Source organism: Sinocyclocheilus anshuiensis, unplaced genomic scaffold (assembly GCF_001515605.1).
Source record: "Sinocyclocheilus anshuiensis isolate Anshui unplaced genomic scaffold, SAMN03320099.WGS_v1.1 scaffold151, whole genome shotgun sequence".
NCBI lineage: Eukaryota > Metazoa > Chordata > Actinopteri > Cypriniformes > Cyprinidae > Sinocyclocheilus > Sinocyclocheilus anshuiensis.
The window spans coordinates 935,925-946,813 of NW_015548199.1; the positions used below are offsets into that span (position 1 = coordinate 935,925).

Sequence of the window (10,889 nt, forward strand, 5' to 3'; positions counted from 1 at the left end):
TCACAAATGCAGACATGGTTTTATGTTTACGCGGCGTGATGTAAAAAGACAGTATAAGTCATTATAATCCGTAATTATGTCCCCACTGGATGCAACAAATGCCTCGTTTATAATGGGTTTGAATGTTTTTGTCTCATCGCTTTGGCAGGGACACGGCATCACAGTATGGTAAGGGGCGTAACATTTCCTTCACATGCTTGAGGTATTCGGCCAATCACAACGCACTGGATAGCTGGCCAATCAGCACACCTCGCTTTTCAGACCGATGAGCTTTGTAAAACGCGTTTCAGAAAGGCGGGGCATAGAGGAGAAACAATAATGTACAGTATGTGGAAAATAATGTTTTTTGAACCTTAAACCACATAAACACATTTCATTACACCAAATACATAAAATAATGTTGTTTTAGCAACATCATATGACCCCTTTAACAAGATGTGAAAACGGATAATTTGTTAATTCATAATACCTTATTTAGAATATAGACTAATAGGCCTACATGTAAATATACATGCACATACATATACCTTAATTTCTATTACACAGTGTTACATGGTGGTACAGAGCTGCACCGAAGCCCAAACAAAACAATGTTCCTCTCCAAGTAACCTGCAGTTATCATAGTGTACCTTTAAATTTCACAAACTTTTTATTCTCTAGTTTTGAGGAGATTATCTGTAGTGGTGCAGCACAAAATGCTATTTTGCAGGAAGAGACTTTTGCTGCATAGAAACCTTGCTGAGTGTGCAGTAGGTTTGTGCCCTTGTTCTTCTGCTGGCTGAGGTCTGTCCTCTGTTCTTCACTGTATGTGGGTTAATATTTTTAGCAGTGCCCTATTTCTGATGGTTGCGTTAGTCTAGTTGCTTTCTGTGATTAGACAAAACCCTGATAAAAATGACCCTGGCTAAATTTACCACCACAAGAACCAGCGAGAAACTTTTCTTTTACCAGTGGATGGAATATGTGCAAGTCTTGGCACTGACTGACTGAAATATTCATCTTAGAATTGAAAATAATTTTTTTAATTTGACAGCTTTTCCATTTCATAATCATTTTCACAAATTTTACACTATAAAATGTACATGTAATGTGAGTGTGTGTGTGTGTGTGTGTGTGTGTGTGTGTGTGTGTGTGTGAGAGAGAGGGTTACTGTCAGAGGAGTTCCTCACTGGTTCAAGTATAGTTCTCTAAATAAGCCAGGGTGTGTACAACAGCCTTTAATAAAGCCCCCATTTGTTGCAAAAACAACACATATTGGCAAAACATTTAGAGACTTTACGAAGATTAACAGATTGTTTTTAATGTTTAATGGTATGTAATTTTTGTGAATGTCTTCAGATATTTGGTATTTTTATTTATTAGGGGTCCAAGGACCAAAGGTGTTTAGGTGCATACCATTCGACTGTAAGTGCCCTGTGATGTGCATTCGCAGTTATCTGCAGTTATCCAAAAGTCAATGGAAAAATCAGGGTGATGCTTACTCTTCAATCTCTCGGCTCCACCACAGTCCTCCATACTGTGTTATATAAATTAATTTGACACTGACATTGGTCATGCCTTTACCTTTCATTTGCAATTCTCATTCTCATTCTGCATATGATTCATCTGGTGTATAAATGAGGAGAGTTTAAATGTCCTGAGCACACAGTGTGGGTATCCGTTAGTGACCCAGGGAGGATTTACAAGAGTGCATCTGTCAATGGATACTGTGCAAAGTGCTTCCAGGGATTTCAGAATCAATCTGTGTTGCACATTTCTTACTGTGAGTGAGGGATACTGGGAAATTCCTCAGAGAAATTATCTTTGGCTCATCTGAACAGATGGAGGATTTTTCCTCCAAAAGGTTGACTTTATTGCCTTACAGATTTGTTTCCAAGTGAAATAAAGTTTTCTTACTCCTTTGCTCTAAAAAATTCTGGTACTTTTATAGCACTTTGTTACTGCTTCCTCAGAGTCAAACTAATTATATTCCTCATTTGTTTTGTAAGTCACTTTTGATAAATTGTTTGCTAAATAAATGCATTCAAATAGCTGATCAGCCCAAATGTTTATGGTAGTAGCAGTATTGAATTGCATGTCATTGGTGCTTTAACACTGCATCATGAAATCTGAAATATGGTCATGACTTTGTTAGATTCATCTGAAATATTTTAGTAAACTTCATTAATTTCATCATTAATTTTTATTCTGAAGACACAGTATAACTGGAGGAACTGAATTGTATTAGCATCTCGATTTGCTAATTTTTGCAACTGACAAAAGGATTTTTTTATAAGAAATGCATGTTTTATACAGTATATTGGGAAGTATAATAGTAATTATAAAGGTTCTTTAAGTTCAGTAATCACTGCAATTTCCATGTATCAAATACATTCTCATACCCATACTTTTTTAGTCAATAAATGGAAATGCAAGCTTGTGTAAGTCATATTTGTCAGCTTTGGCATGCTAATGGTTCTTTAGGGGTTTCTGGAGGCTGTTAATTTGCTGTTCTATAGGAGATGAATAAATAAAGCTGTCACATTTGTTGATCATCTCTCAGCATCTTCTCTGCTTTAGCCTCTCTTATTTCAAAATGGCCTTTGAAGGCAAAGGAATGCCCACACATAATCATAATTACATCTAAGCTACTAAAATCAATTGTGGAACTCAAACTTCCATCTTTCCATGAAGAGTGATGGATGCCTGTACCCACACATTTTCCATAGCTTTAGCTTTTGGGGTTGATAGGAAATATGCATCACATTCCTGTTGCTGAATCATCCATAGAGCATGACACTAACATACCTTGCTCATGCATTCGATTACCTGGATAAAAGCATCTGCTTAATGCATAAATGTAAATATATATGTGCTATTGAAATCAATAGGGGATTCAAAATACATGTGAAAAATCTATTATTAAGAGACATCCTGGGCTTTTCAAAGATACCAAATGTTTGACATCACAATTTGATAAATTGTATAGAAAGAGAATAAAGTTATGTTCTTTAGTGTTTTTAATCATGATTTTCACAATATGTCTGGTAACACTTTCTATCTTTCTATCTTCTATTTCTATTCTCCAAACTGCTATTTCTCTGGAGCTGTCAGGATGCTGGTGCCTAACATTATAATGGGATCTATCAGGGGCGTAGCCATCATTTTAGAAGTAAGGGGGATAGTAATGTCAAATGTAATAGGCCTACCATTTTATTTTATTTATTTTTTTTATATGTATGCATGCATGTCTAATTGACACGTTTTATTTTTTCTTATCTCTTAAATACACTGCTGGACAATAACCAATCATTTGTATTCTATAATATTTTCCCCTGTATTTTCCTAATGACAATTTTATGCACTGCATTATTCTTACTGTATATTTATTTATTACAGATATTTTTTTGGCACGTCATAAGTTATTACTTCTATAAGTCTGTTTTTTACTTTCAAGCACTCTCCAGCTTTGAGTATGGATGAAACATACTCTGAATTAGAGTGTTAGCACTCCATATTGTTCACATCACCTTGTTTTGGATATTAATAAAATGTTGGGTTATCTTGTCTGTAGATTTATTCACAAAGGCCGTTGAAAACCTCTATACACTTGCCTGAAAAAAAAGCGAGTGGGGGACACTATACACCCATGGGAACTATTATCCATTATAACTAATTAAATAATCTGAATCAATGACATGTATATTAGACCCTATACCTACCAAGCTTTTAAAAGAGATGTTTCCAAAAGTCATAGAACCTTCTTCTTCTTCTTCTTCTTCTTCTTCTTCTTAATATTATTAATTCATCATTATTGTTGGGATTTACCCCAAAACCTTTCGAGCTGGCTGTTATTAAGCCTCTTATTAATAACCACAACTCAATTCTAGAGAAATATGTAACTACAGACCAAATTCAAACCTCCTTTTTCTATCAGAAAAACTAGAAAAAGTGGTATTTCCACAACTATGTTTCTTTTTGGAAAGCATTGGTATCTGCAAGGAATTCCAGTCAAGTTTTAATTTAGACCACTTAATAGCCCTGAAACTGCACTCATCAGGGTTACAAATGACTTGCTTTTCTGATCGTGGTTGCATCTCTCTTATTAGTGTTACTAGACCTCAGTGCTGCCTTTGATACTATTGACCACATTCTCTTGGTTAGGTTTGAAAATTATGCAACAATTAGTTGAATTGCTTTGGCATCATTCAAATCATACTTTTGTCATACTTTTTGTCTAATCATACTGTTGTCATTTTGTAGCAGTAAATGAAGAGGTGTCATATCGATCACAAGTGCAGTAAGGAGTACCACAAGGCTCAGTACTAGGACTGTTGCTTTTAACCATGTACATGCTACAATTGGGAGATATCATTAAAAACATGGAGTTAGTTTTGATGGTTACACAGACAATAGCTCTTGAGGCCCGACAAAACATCCCATTTCATAAAACTAACGTAATGCATATTTAGTTAAAAAAAAAACGTTTAATTTTAATTAGTGGGCCAAAAACCTCCACACATAATAACCTAGAACACTGCTTAACACTTGATGGATGTTCTGTCAAGTCTTTGTCATCAGTCAAGAACCTGGATGTGTTATTTGATAGCAATTTGTCATTTGAAAGCCACATTTTTAACATGTAACACTGTTTTTCCATCTGAAAAATACCTAATATCTAATAAATTATGACATATGCTCTTAGTGTCAAATGCAGAAATGGTAATTCGTTCTTTTCTGACCAGTGACAGTTTTTGTACCTTTTTTCTTTTTCTGAGAGTGTGGGTACAGTATATGTGAACATGCATATGTGTGATAGATTTATTTCAAGAATGTGTGTGTGCTCTCATTGGCTGATAAGAACTGGAGGAAATGAATAGTGGGTGTGGATAAAGAGAGAAAGAGCAAGGGAAGGAGGGGTGAAGACAAATGTAACTGTCTCTGTCGCTCTGCCACAGTGTGTTACAGAACAACAAATCCACGCCGTTCTGGAGATGCACATCTTGTGGATTCTCCTGTGTCATACAGGTGTACACAGCTGAGACAGACTTATCAGAAAAGACAAAAGAGAAGAAACTAAGTGGAAATTGGTTTCAATGTATGCACTGACAAGGAAGGAGATTTGTTTGTTTCTTGGTCATATATCCACTGGACTCCAAAAGCTACCCGAGGAAGTATACAGCGAGGAGTCATCTTTCGAGGAAGTGCTTACTCTTTTAGGATGTGTTCTCTCTGCTGTACCTCACATTTTCCCTGGCCACCCTTTCATTGGGATGTAGTGAGGATTGATGGTTCATACAGGCTTTTCCCCTAAACATCTGCTGACTCTGGAAACCTGGCATCATGCCAGTGATGAAGGGGCTGCTGGCACCCCAGAACACCTTCCTGGACACCATTGCCACTCGTTTCGATGGCACTCGTAAGTACTGGCACAAAAGCACACACACCAAACCGATAAGAGAGAGAGTGCTCAAGATGAAAATGTACAGTTTTCAAGGTACCCTGAAGGTGAAGGATTTTCATGCCTATATCATCACCAGCATCAAATGAATATGATAAAATGGCTTATTTCAAACAGATTAATTGACAACTATCTTTAACAAACTTTTTTTGTTCTATCATATAGTCTTGCTAAACAAGCCAGTTAAACTATTGCCGTGGATAGAAGCTACCTGAATAGCAACACACATGGTTAAATGAGGTTTGATACTATAACAGTAGCACGAAAGCACACATTAAGTTTTTTAAATGTAGCATTTTCTGTTAAAACGACAAACTTTTTTAAAACAGATATAGGTTACATTTTTAGACTGAAAATGTAGTAGGGATGAGTGGATCAATTAGTGATTTTACTGTTTATTTAACAGCAAAATGAAGGCAAACCGTAAGCTTCAAAGTGAAAATCATTGTCTAATAATAAATAGTTGTGTCATAAATGATTCAACAATGGTCCAACACAAATATCTATATATGTACTGTATTTCTGTACTACTATTATACATTATACTGATTATTGTAAATGTATACTGTATATGTACTGTATCTGTCCTGCAGGTTAATACATGTAGGCACCACATACACTTTGTGTGTTTGTTCCTGTTTTATCATGGGAGATAAATCTTTTGTTTTGCATAGCTCTCATGGCATTATATCTTTGAGATAAGTGTGTGTGTGTGTGTGTGTCATGGGAAAAGTGATTGTCAAGGGACAAAGCTGTTTGTGTTCATGCAATCCTTTTACCTTGAATTTACAAGAACTCTCTCAAGCTACTAGTTAAAAGGCTGGTTAACAGGTTATAATTCTCATTCATAATAATAAAACCAATAACTGTAGATTTTACTATAATCCATTGAAATGTCTATGTCTAATGACATTAGCATCACAACACAAAATGCTAAAATATAATCAAGCAAAACATAGTTTGACACAATTCAACATGACAGGAAATGTGATAACAATATACTTTCTTAACAGTATTCATACAAAACAAAGGCAGCTGTACAACACATATCTAAAGATAAAAAATAGAATACAATCCTCCCATCTGCGCTTTCTTACTAGTAATGAAGAAAATCCTTCACACAGTTTACAAACTTAATCTCTTGTGTTAGATAACATCTCTCTCGCACAAACACACAACAGCATGTTCATGCACACTCACAGCGTCTTATTTAACAATATGCTATCTTACAAGATATTATTGTAATCTATGACCTAAAGTCAAAATTGTAAAATTAAACATTTATAAAATACAGTTATGAGCATTAAAAAAAATATTACATATTTTAAATTGTGCTGTTACGAAATTGCTCACACAACCTCAGGGCATAATCACCATGATGATAACCAAGTTTTATGTGTGTGATGACATTAAAGTGCTAGTAAAAAATTAAGCTTTGTCTTGTTGGTGTCACTGGAGGGTTTAAGACTGAAGATAGGGGTTTAAAAGTGGCTATCAGGACTTTTCAGACTGTTCTTATGAGTGTGCCAAATTTCAAACTTTTTACTACACAGTTCTATGGGCTGCCATTCACTCTTAGCCAAAGGAAGAAGGCATTTTATTTTGCTTTCTTCGTTTTACTTATTGTCATGTTTTTCAAACTGAAGCTTGAATTTAAATTAACATTCTGTTTTAATTTGACATTATGAGGAAAGTAATGTTAATGATGTCTTAATGGGTCTTGATTTCATCTTACACTATGATGAACACTTTAGAGACAGGTGATTTGTCAGTAATGTTAACTTACCCTCTTGAGACAAAGGATCTTTCCTCGCAATGCTGGATGCTTCTGGGTAACAAGGCACCAGTGTACTCACGGCCCAAAATAGCTGCCCTCTTGTTGCCGTAGAGACCAGCTTTCCTGTGCAGTAGTCTCAGTGATGATAGCGGGTGAAACTGAGCTTTTGGTACTAACCGAAGACTTACTGAAAGAACTTTGGAATATCTATTCTGCACACACACACAAAAACCCTTTACTATGATTGATTACCGGTAAATGATGATCATTTTACTTTTATTGTTTATAACCTTCAATTTTATAAATTTTTAATTGGGCTATTTGTCACATGACTTTACTCCACTGAATATTCTTCAGTGTATTTGATTATTCTATTTCTGGCGTGAAAATATCCCCACAATAACAGACTGGTGTGTAAAACTCTTGGACATTTTTTAAACATTCTATGCCGCGAATTTAAAATATTTCACATATCTTTGAAAATCCAGCATTTAGTTGATCCTGATAGGTGCTAATTGTCACAGCTGTAAACACAAGGGCTTTCTTCTACCATGAGGGGGTTTGGCAACACGAAATTTTTGTTCCCAGGTGGAATTTTAAAGAATGTGACACACATCTCCCGGAAATCCTGTATAATTCAACCAATCCGATGATGACTTTATGTTTAGCCAAAGGTCAACCAACGTCGGCGTGACATCTGAGGATGAGACTAGGAATATATCTGCTACGCTGCTGCTGATGTGGCACAGCAAGTACCGAGACTTGCTACCGTAGATCCACAGACATGCTGCTTTGAGCATGTAAGAAATACTGTTGCTTCACGTATAACATATATGAAATAACCCCCCTATATAACATAGCAATTTATTTATTTATTTTTATTGAATGAATGTGAGTAGAATTAGTGAAGGTTCATGGTGGGCCACTTTACCTGAAACCCACTGGTCCATTTTATCTAGCACATTCAGTCAAAGTGGGCAAGAGCAAGCAGTATTTAAACACCTTTTAGAAAAAAATAATTCAGGTATGTATAGTTTACATTTAGTGATCAATGAACGTCAAAAGGGCTTACTGCCTTTCATGATGATGGAGTCCTCCTTTGAGGTGTAGCCACAATCACTAGGGTCATATTGCATCAATAAAAACCATTTTATTAAAAACAACAACAACAACAGTGCCCCTTTAATTGAAAACCATTGTTATGCTCTGAAAATGAAAACCCATTGTACAATCAAGCTTATACCGTCCTACTTTACCTAATGGCCTATTTTACCTGAATTCACCCAATTTATCACATATTTTCATATCAAGTATTCCTGTCAGGAAGCTGTTAGGAGGTTATTCCATAATTCTTTAGTTCTTTAGTCCCCCAGTGAGCAAGGCAGAGGTGACTGTGTATAACATATATGAAATAACCTCCCTATATAACATACATGAAATTACCCTATAGCAGATCGTGCATGTGGAGCTGGGGAAGGTGGGGAGTTTTTGAAGCGCGCTGCAACTGCTACAGCAAGCTTTAGCCAAGTATTTGACAAGCTGAGCTATGTGAATGATAATGCAATTATATCAGATTGATTTAGATAGACAGACAGACAGACAGACAGATAGATAGATAGATAGATAGATAGATAAGGTAGGTAGATAGATAGATAGATAGATAGATAGATAGATAGATAGATAGAGGCGTAATACTTCAAAAAACACAATATTCATAACTAGCTTTAGAATGTCCTTCACAACATGAATAATCCTGATCGCTTTTCTGTCCCACAGACAGCAACTTCCTCCTTGGGAATGCTCAGGGTCACCGTGGCTATCCCATTGTGTACTGTTCCGATGGATTCTGTGAGTTGACGGGGTTCGGACGAACAGAGGTGATGCAGAAGAACTGCAGCTGTCATTTCCTATATGGCTCGGGCACTAGTGAGCAGGTTACTCAGGGTGTGGAGAAAGCACTGGAGAGCAAAGAAGAGTACCAGGCTGAGGTGCAGTTCTACAAGAAGAATGGTAATAATACTTGTACTGCAAGCAGCAGCCAATTTAATACAGGGGCCCCAAAAAATTCTGGTGTAGATTGTGAGTGATTTCCAAGAACTGAGTTCCCTTACATTGGTGGCTCTCAATTCTCAAAATTGCCCCACTGCTCTGCACATTTTTATCTGACACAAATAAGAACTCTCTTCTAGTAAGCTGATAATCTAAATCAGGTGTTAGATGAGAGGGACATAGAAAATGTGTAGTGCCTGGGGGTGGGTGGGGGGTCGACTAATTGGGAACCACTGCCCTACTTCATCTACAGTATATCATTGCTGTGACTTTGAGCAAAGCACTGTACTGAAATTTGCTGTAGTGTCTGCGCTCTTCGCTATTACATAGATTTAGAATTACTTTTAGGCCTTTTCCATTTTAGCAACGTCAAGTAAGTTTTATTTGTATAGCATTTTTCACAATACACATTGTTTCAAAGCAGCTTTACAGACTGGATAACTATATTGTGTACAGTATCATTATAATAGAAAATGACCCATCTTTCACTTTGACTTTGTAACTTTCACTTTTTCACTCCTGGTCTCCATCTCCTGGTACAAGATTTTGGTCATATCATTTAGGTAAAGTGGGACACTTCTTGTTAAACTTGTCATTTAGATATTTTCATATGCATTTTTTTATATTAATTAAGTTCTTATGCTATTTGGAAGTAACCAGTGACCATTTTGAGATCATGCACTCCAGACAAATGTCTTTTCGCATAAAGTGGGCCATCTGATCTGGTAAAGTGGGCCATCTATGATTTAACAAAAAAAGAATCCTCTATCTTAATTAGAAATATTAAAAATTAAACTATATCACATAACAAAAAACTGAATAAGAGAAACATTTAAAATGTAAAATTATAAAAGGCTGTTTTCTCTAAATACTTTTTTAGTCCCCCAGTGAGCAAGGCAGAGGTGACTGTGGTGAAAAATATAGCGACTTCAGGAGAAAATAACTACGAGAGAAATCAGGCTACAATGGGGGGCTAGCACTCTAGCTCAAACTTAGCTAGAGTGACAGGTAGCCAGTGTAGAGACAATAAAATGGGGCTGAGGTAATCATATATCTTGGCTCTAGTAAGCACTTTACCTGCTACATTTTGAACCAGCTGGAGCTTATTTATAGAGCCTGCAGGGCATCCACTCAATAAACATTAGAAAAGTCTAGTGTTGAGGTCATAAATGCATGAATAATTTTCAGCATTAAAAACAGCATATGGCCACAGCTGGGTAATGTAATCACTTTTAAGGTGAAATTTAAGGTGATCCACCATTCATCATCAAAAGATTGCTATTAAACATAAACCCCAGGTCCTTAACCTGTAGTAGACGATGTAACAAAACGTCTCAGGTTACGTATGTAACCATGGTTCCCTGAGAAGGGAACAAGACACTGTGTCCTCTAGAGGTTGCTTTGGGAAACACCTTCGGTGAGACCGGTGTCTGAAGCATATATCTAAACACGACAATAACATTGGCCGGCGACAGCCTATGACATCATTACTGGTGCGACCACAGTATAAAAGGGCGTCGGGAGAACACATCATCCGCTTCTTCGTCTGAAGCTTACATACGAAGCATTGCGAGGAGTATACCGTTCCCCAAAGTGACCTCTAGAGGATGCAGTGTCTCTTTC

General features: G+C 36.5%; 1 pseudogene; it reads left to right on the top strand.

Annotated features, from left to right (window-relative positions):
• The first annotated feature begins 4,965 nt into the window (after window positions 1–4,965).
• LOC107653264 (potassium voltage-gated channel subfamily H member 4-like) overlaps window positions 4,966–10,889 on the top strand; it is a 58,440-nt pseudogene continuing 52,516 nt past the window's right edge.